This window comes from Pelophylax lessonae (genome assembly GCF_965119305.1).
Source record: "Pelophylax lessonae genome assembly, chromosome: 4".
Taxonomy (NCBI): Eukaryota; Metazoa; Chordata; class Amphibia; order Anura; family Ranidae; genus Pelophylax; species Pelophylax lessonae.
In genome coordinates, this window is record NC_138771.1 from 661,859,047 (window position 1) to 661,872,267 (window position 13,221).

A 13,221-nucleotide genomic window follows, 5' to 3' on the forward strand; every position below is an offset into this window, starting at 1 on the left:
GAGCCCCTTGGTGGTGAGATATCATATGTATTATTCCCCAGCACACCAAGGATCGTCAATTTCGTCCAAATAAGGGCCTGACAAAGGGGTCCTGCGCGGCTTCGAAACTTTGCACTACACTGCTTTGTGATGTGATCTTTCTTGAATAAAAAAACGCTTGGACGAAATTGATGATCCTGGTGTGCTGGCGAATAGCTACATATCGTGCAGGTTCTACCCAGCTGGCGGTCGCTACAGCACCCAGTACCTTAAGAGCTCATTCCATGCACATTTTTCATGGGAATATGGACTGTGGGTGAGATATCAGGGGGGGATGGGATGAGTGCCAGTGCTGGGGGGGTGGAATGCATGCCAGTGATAGCGGGGGGGGGTGGGATGAGTGGCAGTGCAGGGGGTGGGATGAGTGGAAGTGCTATGCGGGACGGGATAAGTGGAGTGGCAGTGCTTGGGGGGCTGGGATGAGTGGCAGTGCTAGAAGAGGGGGCGGGATGAGTGGCATTGGTAGGGGGAGAGGTGGGATGAGTGGCAGTGCTAGGAAGGGATGGGAGGAGTGTCAGTGCTGGGGGGTGGGATGAGTGTCAGTGCTAGGGATGAATGGGATGTGTGTCAGTGCTGGGGGGGGAGTGTCAGTGCTAGGGATGGATGGGAAGAGTGGCAGTACTGTGGGGGTGGGTGGAGTGGCAGTGCTAGCAGGGATGAATGGGATGAGTGGCAGTGCTGGGGGGGGGGGTGTCAGTGCCTGCATGTATGGATCGGATGGGTGGCAGTGCTGGGGGGTGTCAGTGCCTGCAGGGATGGATGGGATGAGTGGCAGTGCTGGGGGGGGGTGTCAGTGCCTGCAGGGATGGATGAGATGAGTGGCAGTGCTGGGGAGTGGCAGTGCCTGCAGGGATGGATGGGATGAGTGGCAGTGCTGGGGGGGGGGTCAGTGCCTGCAGGCATGGATGGGATGAGTGTCAGTGCTGGGGGGTGTCAGTGCCTGCAGGGATGGATGGGGTGAATGGCAGTGCTGGGGGGGTGTCAGTGCCTGCAGGGATGGATGGGATGAGTGGCAGTGCTGGGGGGAGTGGCAGTGCTAGCAGGGATGAATGGGATGAGTGGCAGTGCTGGGGGGGAGTGATAGTGCTAGCAGGGATGGATGGGATGAGTGGGAGTGCTGGGGGGGTCAGTGCCTGCAGGGATGGATGGGATGAGTGGCAGTGCTGGGGGGGAGTGGCAGTGCTAGCAGGGATGGATGGGATGAGTGGGAGTGCTGAGGGGGGTCAGTGCCTGCAGGGATGGATGGGATGAGTGGCAGTGCTGTAGGGGAGTGGCAGTGCTAGCAGGGATGGATGGGATGAGTGGCAGTGCTGGGGGGGAGTGGCAGTGCTAGCAGGGATGGATGGGATGAGTGGGAGTGCTGGGGGGGTCAGTGCCTGCAGGGATGGATGGGATGAGTGGCAGTGCTGTAGGGGAGTGGCAGTGCTAGCAGGGATGGATGGGATGAGTGGCAGTGCTGGGGGGGAGTGGCAGTGCTAGCAGGGATGGATGGGATGAGTGGGAGTGCTGGGGGGGTCAGTGCCTGCAGGGATGGATGGGATGAGTGGCAGTGCTGGGGGGAGTGGCAGTGCTAGCAGGGATGGATGGGATGAGTGGCAGTGCTGGGGGGGAGTGGCAGTGCTAGCAGGGATGGATGGGATGAGTGGGAGTGCTGGGGGGGGTCAGTGCCTGCAGGGATGGATGGGATGAGTGGCAGTGCTGGGGGGGAGTGGCAGTGCTAGCAGGGATGGATGGGATGAGTGGGAGTGCTGGGGGGGGGTCAGTGCCTGCAGGGATGGATGGGATGAGTGGCAGTACTGGGGGGAGTGGCAGTGCTAGCAGGGATGGATGGGATGAGTGGCAGTGCTGGGGGGGAGTGGCAGTGCTAGCAGGGATGGATGGGATGAGTGGCAGTGCTGGGGGGGAGTGGCAGTGCTAGCAGGGATGGATGGGATGAGTGGCAGTGCTGGGGGGGAGTGGCAGTGCTAGCAGGGATGGATGGGATGAGTGGCAGTGCTGGGGGAGAGTGGCAGTGCTAGCAGGGATGGATGGGATGAGTGGCAGTGCTAGGGAGGGAATCGGCAGTGGTGGTGGGGACTCTATTCAGAGACACTTACTTGCTGTCAGGGTGCACTCGGTTCCCCCTGCATTGTCTCTTTCTGCTCCCTCCGCTCCACGTGTCTCCAGTAACATCCATCCTCATTCAGCATCACAATCTCCTGCAGCTCCTCCCCCATCACTGTACTGACCGAGTCAGCAGATTCGGCTCTCAGAAAGAATGCCTCTTCATTAGCCTGCAACTGCACGGACCCGGCAGAGACTGTGTGGGCGGTCCGCTGTGCTCTGCAGAAAGTGTCCCTGTTCAGTCTGGAGTGTAACCAGAGAAGTCAGCGGGCCCCCCCCCCCACCACAGTGGCGGAACACCAGGGCCCGGTCGCAAGTGCGACTGCTGCACCCCTGGTAGTTTCGCCACTGGCTAGAGGTACAGTAGGCATTCACAGTACACAGAACAGTAAGTGTTGGCCTGTATAGGCCCCAAATATTAGCCATTCAATGGACATGAAATGCCTTTCATGCCTCTGTATTTAGCGAAGACAAGGACCAGGAATTGTTGTGGGTTGATGGCGGTCTGGCAGATATTTGTGGCCTGCGATGAGGAATTGAATGAAACATGGTCTACTGGTGGTCACATGTGTTGAATTCCTCAGAGATCCATGCCTCATTCATTTTTATAAATGTGAGGTAGTCTACACTGTCATGAGCTAGGCGAGTGCGCTTATCGGTCATGATCCCCCCTGCTGCGCTGAATGTCCTTTCGGACAGGACATTGGACGGCTGGCAAGCCAACAGTTCCATTGCAAATTGTGCAAGCTCTGGCCAGAGGTCAAGCCTGCCCACCCAGTAGTCCAGGGGTTCATCACTCCTCAGAGCGCCCACATTGGCCGTTAACCCGATGTAGTCGGACACCTGTCGGCAGGGCTGCCATCAGGGGGGTACAGCCAGTACTCCTGTATGGGGCCCTGACACATAGGGGGGCCCAAACAGCAGGAAGATTGGTAGGATGACAGCACAGCTCCCAACCTGGGCAGGACTGTCCCGCTGTACAGTGGCTTTGTCCGGCATAATTCTGGTGATGAATGTTACCTTCTAGCTCAGAAGGACCTGCAGCAGTGGGAACATTTAAAACAGCCAGGGATTGGCTAACAAACCAGCTGGGTGTGCACTATGCAGCCACAATGAGAGACTGCACCTGTCAAATTCATGCTGTGATGTCGGTAATAGGCGGGACTGCTACTCAGTCCCGCCCCCTGTGTCAAGCAACACGTGCATAGGGAAGAAGGAGAAGGAAGATATTGCAGCCAGCAACAGAAAGGTATTTTAGAAAGGTAGTCATGTGGAAGATGGGGGACCTTTGGGGAAGATAAGGGCAGAGGAGAGGTGTGTGCTTTGCAGAGGTTGTAGCAGCTGGGAAGGGGTGCAGTACAGAGGCATTTATGTACATTTGCTACTATGTACAGCTTGGTATGGCACTACTCCCGATTTTTAACATTGGCCTCAATGGGAAATCTTGGTCACCTGGGTATAGCACTACTCCCGATTTTTAACATTGTCCTCAATGGAGAATCTTGGTCACCTTGGTAAAGCACTACTCCTGATTTTTAACATTGGCCTCAATGGAGAATCTTGGTCATCTTGGTATAGCACTACTCCCGATTTTTAACATTGGCCTCAATGGAGAATCTTGGTCAACTTGGTATGGCACTGCTCCCTGTCTAGCACTCTCCTGAACCCTGTGCATAATGCACTCCAGAACCCTGCATTCTGTATCTAGCATTCTCCTGAACATATTCCTGACCCCTGCACTCTGTACGTAATGCATTCCTGACCTCTGCACTCTGTACATAATGCATTCCTGACCCCAACACTCTGTACATAATGCATTCCTGACCCCTGCACTCTGTACGGGGATGGGGTTGTGAATTTGTGGAGGGATTTGGGGGGTTGCGCTGTGAGGAGTGATTGGGAGGGATTTCTGCTAGGAAGAGGAATTGGGGGAGGGGGTGAAAATATAATTTTGATATTTTCGGTGGAAGGGGGGGGGGGGGCCCTGTCAGGTAGGCTGTATGGGGCCCCAGGATTTCTAGCGGCAGCCCTGCCTGTCGGACACCTTTTTTTACTCTCCAACATTTGAGCCACAGAAGCCTGCCTTTTTCCAGCACAACGTGACAATGGCATTATGGAAGGTGGAGTGTTGGACAACTGTGAGGAGACAGGAGAAGGAGAAGGGGCTGGACGGTGAGAGCATGGAGTGTGGCTTTGTTGGTTCTGATGGTGTTGCTCCCACTGGGCTTGGTGATGGTGGATTTCAGGTGCCCTCTTAAGGCGGTTGTCCCTAGGTGAGTGTTGGGCTTACCGCAACTTATGCGTTGACTGCAAAGGCTGCAGATGGCAACACTGGTGTCAGCAACGGACACATTAAAAAAGCCCACACTGCGGAGCCATGTGCCGGCGTCCTGGGAGCGCCAGATGTGACTGTACATGGTTGATGGCTCGCTCCTGATACATTTGCAGTCTGCTTTGTACCTCTTGTGCAATGCAAGTTCTGCCTGCCTCTCCTCCCTATCTGCCGGTCCGTTAGTCCGCCAGTTCTACAAATAATTGGCCAGTAACTGTTGTCACTGTGTGTAGCACAGTTAACACAGCAAAAGAGGCCAAATTTTTGCAGGACTAAAATACCATTTTAGAAAAGTATACTGTTAAATAACACCTCACTTCAATCTGTGGTATTGGGGGGGGCACAGGTTTATCACACCAGTTCTACAAATAATTGGCCAGTAACTATTGTTACTGTGTGTAGCACTGTTTACACAGCAAGAGACCAAATTTTTGCAGGACTAAAATACACTCTTAGAAAATTATACTGTTAAATAACACCCCACTTCAATATGTGGTATGGGGGGGGGGCATTGGTGTATCACACCAGTTAAAAAAATTGGCCAGTGAGTTAGGCGCTGTGTACCAGACTTCACTCAGCAAACGAGGTAATATTGTTGCATGACACGAATACACTTGTAAAAGTTTACTCAGATAACACCCCACTTCAATATGTGGTATTGGGGGGGAAATTGGTCTATCACACCAGTTATAATTTATTATAAGTGCTTTTGTCACTGTGTGTAGTGTTGCTGCAAAAACGTTCAGTCTCACCACCACACCTGTCACAATGCTGCACAGTGCACAATAATACTACTAATCCACTATAATATGCTTTCTACAAAGTATATTATACCGTGGATTACCCCCCTCCCCCACCCCCCTTTTTAGTGCACTGCACCGCAATACCAAAGAATTTTCAGCCCTTTAAATTACTTTTGTGGACATTAACAGAGTGATTTGTGTCACTGCAGATGACGATCCCTAACTGCCCCTACAGCACAGACTGGATACCTTTCCCTATACTGAAGAGAGACTGGACCTATACCGAAATACCAGCCCTGAAAAGGACTTTTGTGGACATTAACAGAGCGATTTGTGTCACTGCAGCCGATCTCTAACTGCCCCTAAAGTACCGACTGGATACCTGTCCCTAACCTGAAAAGAGACTGTGGAAGGCCTATATCGAAATACCAGCCCTGAGAAGGACTTTTGTGGATCTTCACAGCGCTATATGTGTCTAGCAAACTCTCCCTGATGAGCACAGCAGACCTCTCCCTACACTGGCAAAAAGCGGAATGTGAAATGGCCGCCAGATCAGGTCTATTTATAGGGTAGGGGGACTGTCCATGTGCTGGAATGTTTCAATTGGCTGTCCCGTTCCACCTGACGGCTGTGTCATTGGTCAAAGTTCTCCCCAATGTAAACTAATATGGCCGCCGCGAACGACGCCATGTGTTCGCAAATTTGGCAGGTAGCGAACAAGCAAAATTTGCCGTGAACTGACCGCCGGGCGAACCGCAAGGCCATCCCTAATAGTCAGTAACATTGTAAAAATATCAAATAAAATGATAAAAAATAATACAATTAAAATACCAAAAAATAAAAACTACGGACACCAGTGGGTGAACTTCCAGGATGGCAAAGGTCACACTTGCGACCGGGCCCTGGCATTCCACCACCGTGGGGAGGCCTCAAGATGGCAGGAAGGGGGCCCACTGCAGAACTTGTGAAAGGGTCCCGCTGCGGGACCATAATAAAGGGCCCCACAACAAGAGTAAAGGGCCCGAGGATCAGTGGGAAGAGCCCCAGGCTTGAAGGGAAGGTTCCTGGCCAGGGGTCCGGGGGGCCATTCATGGTTCCCTGCACCGGGGCCCTGAAGGTTCTAGTTACGCCTCTGATCAAACCAATCCGGGTGGTATTGGCAGCAGTGAGGGGGAATGTCCGTCCTCCCTGGAGAACGTCATTCCTCTGCTGTGGTTCCCGGAGGAAATCCCAGCACCTCCCAATGCATGCTCTTACCTCCTGGAAGGCGCAGTTCCCCTGAGTGGAATGCTAACTCTGCTGGCCAAGTTGCAAAGACTATTTGAAGCACACATGCATTTTAACTATGACACTGCACTATTGGAGATTGTTTCCCTTGTTCTTAGAGTTCTGTGGAGTCATCCCAGCTGGGGAAGTTCCATCATCAGAGGAGAAAGTGAGCAGAGGATCCACTATCTGGTGCACAAGATTGATTACCATTATGCTGTGTTGGCCCTTTTGAGGGTCTTGACCTGAGGTGAGCGAGTATTTCAGCTGGTGATGGAGCACTCTTGTTAAATGGTGGAGCACATATTGAAATATGAAGATGCACTAGAGCACTTTATGTGCGGACTGTTGGGACTTTATGTACCTACTATGTAAATACATTATGTATTTTTCAATGTAGCAATGTTTATAGAAATGTTATAGCACAGAAGCATATTATTGAATGATTGATTGATTGTTTACTATTGGGCGGCGCTATCACAACTTTTTTCTTTAGCCATGGACCATGCCATCAGCTATGGATTATACCATCAATATGGACTATCATATACTGAAAGGGTATGCCTGGGCCATCTCGTAGATAGTTATGGTCATGAAAAGGAACCTTTGCACTTTGTTTTGTTATCCCGTTTGCACTACAGAGATTAGTAAAGACTGGTAAACTTGTCCTTAAGCCTAGTCTGAAGTCATTCAAAGGAGTACATAATAGGGCTGGCATATACAAAGAATTTGGGACTGTTTAAAGCACATAAGGGGTGTGAAGTGCACAGTATTAGTGTCAAGCAAGCACATGAAGGAAGAATAAAGCTGTTACTAAGTGCAATCAAGTTCACAAAGTAGAGTCACAAGCAACCAGTGGAGGAGTGGTACCTTGGTTAGGTGAGGTATCCTCTGGTAGCAAGGGGAGGCCTCCCTCCCTAGCAGTCCATCCATCTTCCAGGACAACCAGGAGCAGACCAGCGTTATGGAAGCCCTAACCCTAACCAATAGGAACAAGAGTCAAAGTAGGACATGCATACAACCAGCTGTAGCTGTCTTGCAGGGTTTCATTCTGATACTGGGGAGGTAACAGAGGTTCACTGACTGGTGGGTGCAGTGTGGTTCAGCCGGTTGCCCCTAATGCACCACTAGTACACCACCAAAAGTAAAGCAAGGGGACAACACTTGGAAAAGAGATTCAGTTTCATACTAAATGCAGTGTTAGCTCATCTCTAAGCTGCTAGACTGCCTTAAACAGCGGTCTTCAAACTATGGCCCTCCAGTTGGTTGGGCACTACAATTCCCATCATGCCTAGTCATTTCTGTTTTACAATGCCTCGTGGAACGTGTTGTTCCATGAGGCATTGTAAGCAACCAGTGGAGGAGTGGTACCTCAGTTAGGTGAAGTATCCTCGCGTAGCAAGGGGAAGCCTCCCTCCCTAGCGGTCCATCTTCCAGGACAACCAGGAGCAGACCAGTGTTATGGAAGCCCTCACCCTGGCCAATAGGTATGGTATATGAAGAGTCAAAATAGGAAACGCATACGACCAGCTGTAGGTGTCCGGCAGGATTTCATTCTCTCACTGGGAGGGAGGTAACAGAGGTGCTGACTGGTGGGTGCAGTGTGGTTCAGCCTGTTGCCCCTAATGCACCACAAGTACACCACTGAAAGTAAAGCAAGGGGACAACTCTTAGAAATTAGTTTCAGTTTCATACTAAATGCAGTGTTAGCTCATCTCTAAGTTGGTAGACTTCCTTAATCAGGGGTTTTCAAACTATGGCCCTCCAGTTGTTCAGGCACTACAATTCTCATCATGCCTAGTCATGTCTGTTTTACAATGCCTCATTGAACGTGCTGTTCTGCAACAGCTGGAGAGCCGTAGTTTGAAGATCCCTGGTCTTAATGATGAACTTTGCACATGACCGCAGTTCCTGCCTGGCCCCGGGCATTGGTGAGCATGCTTTGTGGCAAAGGTACCCCTGGTGCATGGGTGTGCTAGACCTCACCCACAACATGGTGTTGCCAGAGTATCAGTCACAATCTGAGTTCCGCCACCATCTCTCATCTTTCCTCCCCTTTATCCCTGTGCTCAGATCCTAATGGCTTACAGTATACATATATAAAACCCATCAGGTGCTGAAGGGGTGACCACAAATTCTGAAAGAACCCTCTGCACACTGCTACAGTTTATATTGAATCTAGCAAACCTTTTAGCTCTTCTTTAGCTTGTGTCTATATCCCATATTGGCACTATATCCACTGTAGAATTTGCATTTTGTGCAGCAAAAAAAATGCAATGCACTATGGCAACCTGGTGTATAGAACCCCCAGAAATGTAATTTGCTGCTTGCTGATTGGCTCACTGAATATCTCAGACATTTGCACTAAGATACAAGTACAGTATTAGACATTATTCATTAATACATCCTTTGGTGGAATACTTTCTAAGGGTTACCGTATATACTCGAGTATAAGCCGACCCCAATATAAGACGAGGCACCTTATTTTTCCCACAAAAAACTGGAAAAACGTATTGACTCGAGTATAAGCCTAGGGTGGGAAATGCAGGCAGCAGCTACTGGACCCAACTGGACCAACATGAGACCCAAAACAGGGGCTGCGGTCATGGTGCAGGGCCTGCTGAAATAGTACATTGGATGCAGGGCTTTGGGCATGGTACAGGAGATGGTTCAGGCATGGTACAGGAGATGGTTCAGTCATGGAACAGGAGATGGTTCAGGCATGGAACAGGAGATGGTTCAGGCATGGCACAGATGGTACAGGCATGGCACAGGAGATGGTACAGGCATGGCTCAGATGGTACAGGAATGGCACATATGGTACAGTCATGGCACAGATATGGCACAGATGGTACAGGCATGACACAGATATGGCACAGATGGTACAGGCATGGCACAAATGGTACAGGCACGGAGAATCTCCTGTACCATGCCCACAGCACTGCTGAGGAGATGCAGGGGCTGTGGAGGAGTCTCACTTACCTTCCCACCTTACATTTAAAAATGGCGGTGCCTGGAGCCAACATGCCATTGCGCATGCGCCGTCTGCCCAGGAATAGCGGAACGTGTACTGGTTTCCCGAGCGGCGGTGGAGCATGCGCACTGACCGGGGAAAAGGTAAGTGAGACCGTGATTCGAGTATAAGCCGAGGGGGGGGGGCTTTTTCAGTATAAAAAAACATGCTGAAAAAGTCGGCTTAAACTCGAGTATATACGGTAAATACTTCCAAAAGGATGCAGACACAGCAACTGTCCGCAATGGAATACTGACATTGCACCAGGTGTTTTTTTTTTTTTTTTTTTGGTTTAGGTCACAGCATATTCATGTTTTTTTTTTTTTATTTATTTATTTTTTATTATTTAAAATGTTGTCATATAACACTTGAAAGTCAACAACATGTACAATAAGAGTATACATATACTTTATGCAAAAGGGGTCCCTCGGCAAATGGGAGTTGTGGGCGGGGAAGGCGGGGGGTGGAATATGGGGAGTGGGGAGGAATTGCATCAGTGGCTCAGGGGGCAGGATAGTGTACGTGGCACTAAGGGAGAGTCCTGAAAGTTGAACCTATAATGAGCCATGGTGGGGTCAGTCTGGGGGAAGGTATAGATGATGTAGCTGTCCCATTTCTGGAAGAAAGATTCCCGTGAAGAGGGGGCTGAAAAATCCGTATTGGTGCAGTCTATGGAGAAAAGCGTGGAGAGCTCTGATCTAACCCGGGTAAGTGATGGAGGGGATGAGGAAATCCAGTTGTTCAGGATAGTTCTTCTGGCGATCAATAAACAAGACAGGATCCACATGCGATGTGACAGCGCAGGTTTACTAGACCATTTTTGTAGGCGTTTATCCCAATAACCGAACAAGAGCAAAATAGGGTCCTTAGGTAGACTAATCTTGGTCACTTCCCTGACGAATGACAGGACTTGGTCCCAGAAAGTGGATATACAGGGACAGGACCAGAACTTGTGGCAGAGAGAGGGCCTTTCCACTGCACATAAAGGGCATTTGTGAGCATCCGGAATAGGTTTATCCGAGAGAAAAGGAACATGGGCGCGGTGGAAAATCTTTAGCTGGGTCTCTTTCCATATTGAGTTAGGTGTGAGACCAAGGGTGGTTTTGAGACCTTTGATCATGTTGGGTAGTGTGTCCTCGCCTGGGAAGTCCTTGAGCCAATTGGAAGCAGTTGAGGTGAACAGTGCTGGCGGGCATTGCTTCAAAAGAGGTTTGTATATCGCTGAAATTGTAAAAGTGTTAGAGTCCAGTAAGGAATCGATGAGGGATGTCTTGAAGCGGGTCTCAGGCTTCCCAGTTACTGCAGAAAGATAATGGAGGCATTGTGCCCAGTAGAAAGTATCCTTGTCCTGCAAAGCGAATTTATCCTTAATGGATTGGAAGGGATGGGGGGCACCAGAGCCCATATCACACAGTTGTCCAAAGGTCGACAAGCCCTTCCTTTCCCATTGGTAATACATGGAATGGTTTAAGCCCGGAGTAAAGTTAGGATTACCCCGGATCGGGAGGAACTTGGAAAAATGCAGAGGTAATTTCAAAAGTTTGCGTATCTCCCTCCATGCTATAGCAGTGTCTCTCAGAAGCAGATTGTGACGGAGTTCAGGGCATAGTTGTGCCCACTTAGTGTGCAAAAGAGCAGTTAGGGAGATTGGACTGGCCATCTGAGACTCCAGCTCGTAAATGGAGTACTGCGAGGTCTGGGATATCCAGTCCAAAGCCACCCTAAGCAAACAAGACAGATTATACATTCTCAGATTGGGAAGATTAATACCCACGTCGCTCCTGGAGAGATGGAGTTTTTTTATAAGAAATCTGTGGTCTCTTTCCCCGCCATAGGAAACGGGAGAACGTCCTGTGTAGGACTTGTGCATCCTTATGTCTGATCAGTAGGGGAAGAGTCTGTAGGAGATAAAGGAGGGGGGCAAAGCTAACCATCTTAATGAGGTGACATCTCCCCAAAAGCGACAGCGGCAGTTCCATTCAATTGTCTAGTTCCCTCGTTATTTTGGAGAATAAGGGGGGGTAGTTTAGTGTATAAATGGAGTCCGGAGTGCGCCCTATTTTAATACCCAGATAAGTAATATGTTTAGATGCTATCATGAACGGGGATTCCCCCTCCCATGGGCGGGGGGGGACCAGCTCCTAATGGGAGTATTTCGCTTTTGGAGTAGTTTATCTTGAGACCCGAGCATCGTTTGAAATTGTCAAATGTGGAAACTATCACTGGGATATCCGCCGAGGGGTTTGAGGTAAATAAAAGTACATTGTCCGCGAAGAGGGATAAACCCAGCTCCTGGGAGCCTATACGGATCCCGTGGAGGGGGGCTTTAGTCAGCAGGTAGCGGGAGAGGGGTTCGAGCGCGAGATTGAACAAAAGCGGCGAGAGGGGGCAGCCTTGTCTGGTGCCTTTGTACAGTCTGAAGACATCTGTGAGGGCACCCCCTACACACAATCTGGCCGAAGGTGAAAGATACATCGAGGTAATGAGGTTGACAAAGGGTCCACTGAAGCCCATGGTGTCAAGGACACGACTCAGCCACTGAAAGTTGACATTATCAAATGCCTTTTCGGCATAGAGGGTTACTATGGCCATATCTCGGTCCGGATGTAAACGGGCTTGGTCCAGTGCTACCAGTACTTTCCTGATATTTGCAGTAGCCGAGCGACCCTTGGTGAACCCCGATTGCGCTGGATGTACAAGATAGGGCATAATATTGGCTAGGCGAGAGGCTGTAATTTTCAAGAGGATTTTGACGTTGAGGTTCAACAAGGATATAGGGCGGTACGAGCCTGGCTCCAGTGGGTCTTTGCCTTTTTTCGCTAGAAGCTTGATGATGGCTTGGTTACCCGTCGAAAGATAGGGACCGCCGTTCCAGATAGAGGAGTAAACATCGACAAGTGTTGGGATTATACTGGGGGAAGCTGCTTTGTAAAACTCCCCAGAAAGACCATCGGGGTCCGGTGCCTTATTAGCCGCAAGTTGCTTTATCGTCGACGCAATCTCGTCCGCCGTGATCGGGGCATTAAGCATGTCTAGACGTTCTCTGGAAATTTTGGGAAGCTCAGTACCAGACACAAAGAGATCAGCCACAGAGCTGTCCATGTCCTCGGGGGCGTACAACGAGGCGTAAAAGTCTCGCATAATCCCTTGCACCCCTTGCGGGGTAGAATCAATCACTCCCGATTTGTTTCGTAGTGAGCCAATGTGGGTGGTGGACATCGGACCCTTGCACAACCTGTCCAAAAAATTTCCGGCCTTGTTGCCGAAGCGGTGCAAGGTCGCCGCGAGGTGCGCCTTATGTATTAGTTCTACCCTGTCGGCCCATGTGTCGAATTCCTGCTTGGCCGCCAGCCATGTTGTGCGAGCTGCGGGGGTGTCTGCCTGGACTAGTGCCCGCTGGGCATTCGTCAACCGTTCGCTGGCCGTTTTGTATCTGCTGTTCGTGTGACGCTTAAAAGCCGCCGCATAAGAAATAATGCGGCCTCTCAAAAAGGCTTTCCCCGCCTCCCAGAAGAGGAGAGGGGAGCTGCAGTGTTGCGAATTAGCCGCCGAGTATTCCTCCCACGCACGATGTAAGTATGAGGTGAAGTCGGAGTTATTTTTAAGATAGGAGGGGAATCTCCAAATAAGAGGGGTTGGAGGGGATTCCGAGAGCGTTAGGGATACGGAAACTGGAGAGTGATCTGAGATAGCTATGTCATGTATGGTGGCAACACGCAGGAGGG